Genomic DNA, 11,472 nt, shown 5'->3' on the forward strand with positions numbered 1-11,472 from the left:
ATATCATCGCGACAAAATCATTTATGTGAAAACAAGTTTTCGATTAGGGTGACAGTTTGAGGTACAAAAACATTTTGAAGTTCTAAAATTGGGAGAATCTAGGATAACATCAACATTTTTTTGGTTATCTAGGGCATGCATGCATGTGCACGCGAGAAGAAAGGTTGAAAACTAATTTTTCATGTCCGATAATTTCTGTGAAAACAGGTTGGTAACTTATGTGTTAAAGGCATGATAACTTACATAGCCCAGACCTGGTAACTTTTTACACGAAAAAAATTCGTCGGAACATATCAACATAGGATCTAGTTTTGAAGATCTTGTCGCGACGAACATTTTATATGAAAACAGTTTTTCAATCGGATCGACGCTTTGGGCTACAAAACATTTTGAAATATTGAAATAGAAAGAATATTGTGCTGACATCATCTGTTTTGTCTTGTAGTTTGCATGCACGCATGACAACATAAATCAACACGTTTACATCCTTTCGTTAGCCATGAAAGAGATTAGTAATCAAGGGAAAATAATAATTAGATATATAATTAGTAATTAAGAAAGAGAAATGGGCGTGCAGATCTGTTGCTAAATTCCATACGTCCCGAAGTTAGCACAGTCCTTTTCTTTTACCGCTGGTCGCTTAGGGCTGCGTACTTCCCGTACGCAGGACTGGAGAAAGACCACTCTATTCTATTGACCCCACACGTAGCAAGCCCCACTCGTCATCCACTATTGAAGCAATTATTGCTGTGAAAGAAAACCAACGGTTGACCGGGTGCCAGCAGCCAAAACGGAAAAACAGTAAAAAGATCATTTGGTTCACCAGGATTACCACGCGCGGATGCGGTAGAATAGCGGGTAAGCTAGCAAGATTTATATGTTCAATAGGGTAGAAAATGGTCTACCTTTTATTTTCAAAAAAAAATTCATTGCAGAATTTGCAAAGGCTGGGCCAGTGTTGCTAGTAATTGTACACCATATACATCAAAGAGCTGGAGGAGATTATGGCATTATAATTGTTAGAGAGATTATGGCTGGAGGAGTACAACTATTTCTTGTCTCTTGTAAATTTTTCTTTCAAACCTTGAGCTGCTAATTATGAAGCTCACACACTAGCTAGGTTCGGTGTTTCTCTCCCAGTTAGGAGGCACCTGCGGTTGGGTACTCCATGACCTAATTGTAATTCCTGCGAACCTTTTTGCTAATCAATAAAGGCCTAGCAAAATTTTCTCAAAAAAAAAACTAATTGAGAAGTGCACTTTCGGGAGCCTCCCCAAGGGTCACTTGGGGTGGGCTAAGAGCGTGTCACTTGACGCGCTCTCGTTCGCCGCCACGTGTCACGCTCAAGGCGTTTTCTTCGGATTTTTTTATTTTTCCGCGCTCATTTTTAGCTTTTTTAGATGGTTTTTCAGTTTTTCACTAGTCTTTCTTAACTTTTCAACAAAAAACAATTGCGCGGAAAACATGTTTTCTTTTTTTATTTTGCTTTCACGAGTTGTGCCTCTCAGGAAGGGGAAAACATGTTTTTTCCTTCGGCGAGAGGCGCGGACATGCCTCTCGGAAACGGGACAAAACGCGTTTTTTTTTCTTCCACGAGCGTGCCTCTCCTCCTGAAAAAATGTGTTTTCTTTCTTCCACGAGTTGCCTCTCCGACTGAAAAAACGTGTTTTCTTTTTTTTCCACGAGCGTGCCTCTCGGAAATGAAAAATAAAACAGGTTTCTTTTGTTTTTCTTTCACGAGAGGCACGCCTCTCGAAAATGGGAAAAAACATATTTTCTCTTTTTCTCATGAGAGGCACGATTTTGATTCCGTGAAAAGTACGGATTTGCTTCCACGAGAGACACAGTTGTGCTTCTCGGAGATGAAAAAACGTCTTGTCTCTTTTTTTTCATCCGTGAGAGGCACATATTTCCTTCTGCAAGAGGCACGCTCATGCCCCCCGGGATTCAGAAAGTGTAAAAAACGTCCTCAAAGTGTGGTTTTTTTTGTTTGGTTTTTTTGGTGAAAAAAAACTTCGCCCAAACTTATCAACATGGGATCTAGTTCTGAAAATCTCGACGGAAGGAATTCAACGCTGAAAACGGTTTGAGATTTGGACGCACGGTTTAAGAGATCAAACGTTTCAAAGAAACGGATCTACGAAAAAAGGAAAAACTCCAAGGCGGCGCGCTGATAACCCGCAAGTATACAGGATCTATTGTAGCCTCTTTCGATAAGTAAGAGTGTCGAACCCAACGATGAGGTAAAGGTAGAACAAATATTCCCTAAAGTTCTATCGACCACCGATACAACTCTACGCACGCTTGATGTTCGCTTTACCTAGAACAAGTATGAAACTATAAGTACTTTGTAGGTGTTGTTGGATAGGTTTGCAAGATATTAAAGAACGCGTAAATATAAAATAGGGGCTGTTTAGATAAAGAAGCAATAAAGTAAATATAGCGAGTGTGGAAAAGTGGTGGTAGGAGTTGTGAAATTGTCCCTAAGCAATTGACTACTTTAATAGACCGATAGCAAGTTTTATGTGGGAGAGGTCACTGCTACCATGTCATCCCTGACATCGAATTCTATACACTTATGATTGGAACTGTTGGGGAACGTAGCAGAAATTCAAAATTTTCAATGCATCACCAAGATCAATCTATGGAGATTCTAGCAACAAGAGAGGGAGAGGATGAGCATCTTCATAACCTTGAAGATCGCTAAGCGGAAGCGTTACAAGAACGCGGTTGATGGAGTCGTACTCGCGGCGATTCGAATCGCGGAAGATTCGATCTACCGCCGAACGGACGGCGCCTCCGCGTTCAACACACGTACAGTCCGGGGACGTCTCCTCCTTCTTGATCCAGCAAGGGGAGATGAGAAGTTGAGGGAGAGCTCCGGCAGCACGACGACGTGGTGCTGGAGCTTGCAGTTCTCCGGCAGGGGTCCGCCAAGCACTACTACTACGGAGGAGGTGTTGGGGAGGGAGAGGGCTGCGCCAGGGGCAAGGGTGAAGCTCCCATGCGCCTCCCCACTATATATAGGGGTGGAGGGGGCTGGTTTCTTGCCCTCCAAGTCCATTGGGGCGTTGACAAAGGTGGGAGGAAAGAAATCCCATCATTTCTTTCCCCGCCGATTGCTATCCCCCCTTTTTAGGGATCTTGATCTTATCCCTTCGGGATATGATCTTATTCCTTCTAAGGGGGGATCTTGGTGCGCCTTGACCAGGGGTGTGGGGCCTTGCCCCCACTACCCACGTTCATGTGGGTCCCCCCATGCAGGTGGGCCCCACTCCAGAACCTTCTAGAACCTTCCCGGTACAATACCGAAAAATCCCGAACTTTTTCCGGTGGCCAAAATAGGACTTCCCATATATAAACCTTTACCTCCGGACCATTTCGGAACTCCTCGTGACGTTCAGGATCTTATCCATGACTCCAAACGACATTCGGTAACTGCACACTAATTCTCATAACAACTCTAGCGTCACCGAACCTTAAGTGTGTAGACCCTACGGGTTCGGGAATCATGCAGACATGACCGAGACAGCTCTCTGGCCAATAACCAACAGCGGAATATGGATACCCATGTTGGCTCCCACATGTTCCACGATGATCTCATCGGATGAACCACGATGTCAAGGATTCAAGCAATCCCGTATACAATTCCCTTTGTCAATCGGTACGTTACTTGACCGAGATTCGATCGTCGGTAGTCGGTATCCCAATACCTCGTTCAATCTCGTTGCTGGCAAGTCACTTTACTCGTTCTGTAATGCATGATCCCGTGACTAACTACTTAGTCACATTGAGCTCATTATGATGATGCATTACCGAGTGGGCCCAGAGATACCTCTCCGTCATACGGAGTGACAAATCCCAGTCTCGATTCGTGCCAACCCAACAGATACTTTCGGAGATACCTGTAGTGCACCTTTATAGCCACCCAGTTATGTTGTGACGTTTGGTACACCCAAAGCATTCCTACGGTATCCGGGAGTTGCACAATCTCATGGTGTAAGGAAATGATACTTGACATTAGAAAAGCTTTAGCAAACGAACTACACGATCTTGTGCTATGCTTAGGATTGGGTCTTGTCCATCACATCATTCTCCTAATGATGTGATCCCGTTATCAATGACATCCAATGTCCATGGTCAGAAAACCATAACCATCTATTGATCAACGAGCTAGTCAACTAGAGGCTCTCTAGGGACATGTTGTGGTCTATGTATTCAAACATGTATTACGGTTTCCAGTTAATACAATTATAGCATGAACAATAGACAATTATCATGAACAAGGAAATATAATAATAACCATTTTATTATTGCCTCTAGGGCATATTTCCAATAGTCTCCTACTTGCACTAGAGTCAATAATCTAGTTCACATCACTATGTGATTGTAATGAATCCAACACCCATGGTGTTTGATCATATCTCGCTTGTGAGAGAGGTTATTAGTCAACGGGTCTGAACCTTTCAGATCCGTGTGTGCTTTAGAAATCTCTATGTCATCTTTTAGATGCAGCTACCACGCTCTATTTGGAGCTATTCCAAATAACTGTTCTACTATACGAATTCGGTTTACTACTCAGAATCATCTGGATTAGTGTGAAAGTTTGCATCGACGTAACCCTTTACGACGAACTCTTTTACCACCTCCATAATCGAGAAAATTCCTTAGTCCACTAGTTACTAAGGATAACTTTGACCGCTATCATGTGATCCATTCCTGGATCACTCTTGTACCCCTTGACTGACTCATGGCAAGGCACACTTCAGGTGCGGTACACAGCATAGCATAATGTAGAGCCTACGTCTAAAGCATAGGGGACGACCTTCGTCCTTTCTCTCTCTTTTGCCGTGGTCAGGTCTTGAGTCTTACTCAATACTCACACCTTATGACACAGCCAAGAACTCCTTCTTTGCCGATCTATTTTGAACTCCTTCAAAATCTTGTCACGGTATGTATTCATTTGAAAGTACTATTAAGCGTTTTTGAACTATCCTTATAGATCTTGATGCTCAATGTTCAAGTAGCTTAATCCAGGTTTTTATTGAAAAAACACCTTTCAAACAACCCTATATGCTTTCCAGAAATTCTACATCATTTCCAATCAACAATATGTCAACAACATATATTCATCAGAAATTCTATAGTGCTCCCACTCACTTCTTTGGAAACACAAGTTTCTCATAAACTTTGTATAAACCCAAAATCTTTGATTATCTCATCAAAGCGTATATTCCAACTCCAAGATGCTTACTCCAGTCCTTAGAAGGATTGCTGGAGCTTTGCATACTTGTTAGCATCTTATAGGATTGACAAAACCTTCTGGTTGTATCATATACAACCTTTCCTCAAGAAAATTGTCGAGGAAATAATGTTTTGACATCCTATCTGCAAGATTTCATAAATAATGTAGTAACTGCTAATATAATTTCAACAGACTCTTAGCACCACTACGAGTGAGAAAGTCTCATCCCAGTCAACTCCTTGAACTTGTCAAAAAACATCTTAGCGACAAGTCGAGCTTTCTTAATGCTGACACTTACCATCATTGTCCGTCTTCCTTTTAAAATCCATCTGTACCCAACAGCCTTATGAACATCAAGTAGTTCGTCCAAAGTCTATACTTTGTTTTCATACATGGATCCTTTCTCGGATTTTATGGCCTCGAGCCATTCGTCGGAATCCGGGCCCATCATCGCTTCTCCATAGCTCGCAGGTTCATTGTTATCTAGTAACATGACCTCCAAGAAAGGATTGCGTACCACTCTGGAGTAGTACGTATCCTTGTCGACCTACAAGTTTTGGTAGTGACTTGATCCGAAGTTTAATGATCAATATCATCAGCTTCCACTTCAATTGGTGTAGGCGCCACAGGAACAACTTCCTGTGCCCTGCTACACACTAGTTGAAGTGACGGTTCAATAACCTTATCAAGTCTCCACCATCCTCCCACTCCATTCTTTCGAGAGAAACTTTTCCTCAAGAAAGGACCAGATTCTAGAAACAATCCCTTTTGCTTCCGGATCTGAGACAGGAGGTATACCCAACTGTTTTTGGGTTTCCTATGAAGATGCATTTATCCGCTTTGGGTTCGAGCTTATCAACCTGAAACTTTTTCACATAAGCGTCGCAGCCCCAAACTTTTAAGAAACGACAGCTTAGGTTTCTCCAAACCATAGTTCATACTATGTCGTCTCAACGGAATTGCGTGGTGCCCTATTTAAAGTGAATGCAGTTGTCTCTAATGCCTAACCCATAAACGATAGTGGTAATTCGATAAGAGACATCATGGTATGCCCCATATCCAATACGGTGCATCTATGATGTTCGGACACACCATCACACTATGGTGTTCCAGGCGGTGTTAGTTGTGAAACAATTTCCACAATGTCTCAATCGTGTACCAAACTCACAACTCAGATATTCATCTCTATGATCATATCATAGACATTTTATCCTCTTGTCACGAAGATCTTCAACTTCACTCTGAAATTACGTGAACCTTTCAATAATTCAGGCTTGTGTTTCATCAAGTAAATCTACTCAAATCATCTGTGAAGTAAGAACATAACGATATCCACTGCATGCCTTAGCACTCATTGGACTGCACACATCAAAATGTGTTACTTCCAACAAGTTGCTTTCTTGTTCCATCTTACTAAGAACGAGGCTTTTCAGTCATCTTGCCCATGTGGTATGATTTGCATGTCTCAAGTGATTCAAAATCAAGTGAGTCCAAACGATCCATCTGCATGGAGTTTCTTCATGCGTACATACCAATAGACATGGTTCGCATGTCTCAAACTTTTCAAAAAACGAGTGAGTCCAAAGATCCATCAACATGGAGCTTCTTCATGCGTTTTATACCAATATGACTTACATGGCAGTGCCACAAGTAGGTGGTACTATCACTACTATCTTATATCTTTTGGCATGAACAAGTGTATCACTACGATCGAGATTCAACATACCATTCATTTTAGGTGCAAGACCATTGAAGGTATTATTCAAATAAACAGAGTAACCATTATTCTCCTTAAATGAATAACCGTATTGCGATAGACATAATCCAATCATGTCTATGCTCAACGCAAACACCAAATAACAATTATTTAGGTTTAACACCGATCCCGATGGTAGAGGGAGCGCGCGATGTTTGATCACATCAACCTTGGAAATACTTCCAACACATATCGTCACCTCGCCTTTAGCTAGTCTCCGTTTATTCCGTAGCCTTTTATTATGAGTTACTAACACTTAGCAACCGAACCGGTATCTATTACCATGGTGCTACTAGGAGTACTAGTAGAGTACACATTAATATAATGTATATCCAATATACTTCTATCGACCTTGCCTGCCTTCTTATCTACCAAGTATCTAGGGTAATTCTGCTCCAGTGACCGTTCCCCTTATTAAAGAAGCACTTAGTCTCGGGTTTGGGTTCAACCTTGGGTTTCTTCACTAGAGCAGCAGCTGATTTGCCGTTTCATGAAGTATCCCTTCTTGCCCTTGCCCTTCTTGAAACTAGTGGTTTCACTAACCATCAACAATTGATGCTCCTTCTTGATTTCTACTTTCGCGGTGTCAAACATCGTGAATATTTCAAGGATCATCATATCTATCCCTGATATGTTATAGTTCATCACGAAGCTCTAGTAGCTTGGTGGCAATGACTTTGGAGAAACATCAATATCTCATCTGGAAGATTAACTCCCACTCGATTCAAGTGATTGTTGTACTCAGACAATCTTAGCACATGCTCAACGATTGAGCTTTTCTCCCTTAGTTGGAAGTCTTAAGAAACTCGTGAGAGGTCTCATACCTCTTGAAATGGGCACGAGCCTGAAATCCCAATTTCAGCCCTTTGAACATCTCATATGTTCCGCGATGTTTCAAAATCGTCTTTAGCGCCTCAATTCTAAACCGTTTAACATTACTGAACTATCATGTAGTCATCAAAACGTGTATGTCAGATGTTCGCAACATCCACAGACGACGTTCGAGGTTCAGCACACCGAGCAGTGCATTAAGGACATAAGCCTTTTGTGCAGCAATGAGGACAATCCTCAGTTTACGGACCCACTCTGCACAATTGCTACTATGAACTTTCAACTATATTTTCTCTAGGAACATATCTAAACAGTAGAACTAAAGCGCGAGCTTACGACATAATTTGTAAAGACCTTTTTGACAATGTTCATGATAATTAAGTTCATCTAATCATCTAAGTGATCTAAGTGATACATGATCCGAGTCAACTAGGCAATGCCCGATCATCACGTGAGACGGACTAGTCATCATCGGTGAACATCTTCATGTTGATCGTATCTACTATACGACTCATGTTCGACCTTTCGGTCTCTTGTGTTCTGAGGCCATGTCTGTACATGCTAGGCTCGTCAAGTCAACCTAAGTGTTTCGCGTGCGTAAATCTGGCTTACACCCGTTGTATGTGAACGTTAGAATCTATCGCACCCGATCCTCACGTGGTGCTTCGAAGCAACGATCTTTCGCAACGGTGCATAGTTAGGGGGAACACTTTCTTGAAATTATTATGAGGGATCATCTTATTTACTACCGTCGTTCTAAGCAAATAAGATGCATAAACATGATAAACATCACATGCAATCAAAAAGTGACATGATATGGCCAATATCATTTTTCTCCTTTTGATCTCCGTCTTCGGGGCTCCATGATCATCATCGTCACCGGCATGACACCATGATCTCCATCATCGTGTATCCATGAAGTTGTCTCGCCAACTATTACTTCTACTACTATGGCTAACGGTTTAGCAATAAAGTAAAGTAATTACATGGCGTTGTTCAATGACACGCAGGTCATACAATAAATTAAGACAACTCCTATGGCTCCTGCCGGTTGTCATACTCATCGACATGCAAGTCGTGATTCCTATTACAAGAACATGATCAATCTCATACATCACATATCATTCCTCACATTCTTTTGTCCATATCACATCACATAGCATACCCTGCAAAAACAAGTTAGACGTCCTCTAATTGTTGGTTGCATGTTTTACGTGGCTGCTATGGGTTTCTAGCAAGAACGTTTCTTACCTACGCAAAAGCCACAATGTGATATGCCAATTGCTATTTATCCTTCATAAGGACCCTTTTCATCGAATCCGATCCGACTAAAGTGGGAGAGACTGGCACCCGCTAGCCACCTTTATGCAACAAGTGCATGTCAGTCGGTGGAACCTGTCTCTCGTAAGTGTACGTGTAAGGTCGGTCCGGGGCGCTTCAGCCCACAATACCGTCGAAACAAGATAGGACTAGTAACGGTAAGCATATTGAACAAAATCAACGCCCACAATAATTTGTGTTCCACTCGTGCATAGAATCTACACAAAAGACCTAGCTCAGGATGCCACTGTTGGGGAACGTAGCAGAAATTCAAAATTTTCTACGCATCACCAAGATCAATCTATGGAGATTCTAGTAACACGAGAGGGAGAGGAGGAGCATCTTCGTACCCTTGAAGATTGCTAAGAGGAAGCGTTACAAGAACGCAGTTGATGGAGTCGTACTCGCGGCGATTCAAATCGCGGAAGATCCGATCTAGCACCGAACGGACGGTGCCTCCGCGTTCAACACACGTACAGTCCCGGGACGTCTCCTCCTTCTTGATCCAGCAAGGGGAGAGGAGAAGTTGAGGGAGAGCTCCGGCAGCACGACGGCGTGGTGGTGGAGCTTGCAGTTCTCCGGCAGGGCTTCGCAAAGCACTACGGAGGAGGAGGAGGTGCTGGGGAGGGAGAGGGCTGCGCCAGGGGCAAGGGTGAAGCTCCCATGCGCCCCCCACTATATATAGGGGTGGAGGGGGCTGGTTTCTTGCCCTCCAAGTCCATTGGGGCGTTGGCAAAGGTGGGAGGAAAGAAATCCCATCATTTCCTTCCCCACCGATTGCTATCCCCCCTTTTTAGGGATCTTGATCTTATCCCCTCGGGATATGATCTTATTCCTTCAAAGGGGGGATCTTGGTGCGCCTTGACCAGGTGTGTGGGGCCTTGCCCCCACTACCCACGTTCATGTGGGTCCCCCCATGCAGGTGGGCCCCACTCCGGAACCTTCTAGATCCTTCCCAGTACAATACCGAAAAATCCCGAACATTTTCCGATGGCCAAATTAGGACTTCCCATATATAAATCTTTACCTCTGGACCATTTCGGAACTCCTCGTGACGTCCAAGATCTCATCCGGGACTCCGAACAACATTCGGTAACTGCACACTAATTCTCATAACAACTCTGGCGTCACCGAACCTTAAGTGTGTAGACCCTACGGGTTCGGGAATCATGCAGACATGACCGAGACAGCTCTCTGGCTAATAACCAACAGCGGGATCTGGATACCCATGTTGGCTCCCACATGTTCCACGATGATCTCATCAGATGAACCACGATGTCAAGGATTCAAGCAATCCCGTATACAAGTCCCTTTGTCAATCAGTACGTTACTTGCCCGAGATTCGATCGTCGGTATCCCAATACCTCGTTCAATCTCGTTGCTGGCAAGTCACTTTACTCGTTCCGTAATGCATGATCCCGTGACTAACTGCTTAGTCACATTGAGCTCATTATGATGATGCATTACCGAGTGGGCCCAGAGATACCTCTCCGTCATACGGAGTGACAAATCCCAGTCTCGGTTCGTGCCAACCCAACAGATACTTTCGGAGATACCTGTAGTGCACCTTTATAGCCACCCAGTTACGTTGTGACGTTTGGTACACCCAAAGCATTCCTACGGTATCCGGGAGTTGCACAATCTCATGGTCTAAGGAAATGATACTTGACATTAGAAAAGCTTTAGCAAACGAACTACACGATCTTGTGCTATGCTTAGGATTGGGTCTTGTCCATCACATCATTCTCCTAATGATGTGATCCCGTTATCAATGACATCCAATGTCCATGGTCAGGAAACCATAACCATCTATTGATCAACGAGCTAGTCAACTCGAGGCTCACTAGGGACATGTTGTGGTCTATATATTCACACATGTATTACGGTTTCCAGTTAATACAATTTTAGCATGAACAATAGACAATTATCATGAACAAGGAAATATAATAATAACCATTTTATTATTGCCTCTAGGGCATATTTCCAACAGGAACTATTAGCAAGCATCCGCAACTACTAACGTTCATTAAGGTAAAACCCAACCATAGCATTAAGATATATTGGTCCCCCTTCAATCCCGTATGCATCAATTTCTATGCTAGGTAGAAGCTTCTGTCACTCTTGCCCTCTAATACATAGTCCTATCAACATACAACTAACCCTATGGTGTGATCCACGCGCGCGCTCATATGATGGGCACCAAAGGACAGCAACATAACCACAAGCATATTAAACCAATCATAGCAATTCATCAATCACCGATAGGACAACGAAAATCTACTCAGACATCATAGGATGGCAACACATCATTGGATAATAA

Source organism: Triticum dicoccoides, chromosome 2A (assembly GCF_002162155.2).
Source record: "Triticum dicoccoides isolate Atlit2015 ecotype Zavitan chromosome 2A, WEW_v2.0, whole genome shotgun sequence".
NCBI classification, from domain to species: domain Eukaryota; kingdom Viridiplantae; phylum Streptophyta; class Magnoliopsida; order Poales; family Poaceae; genus Triticum; species Triticum dicoccoides.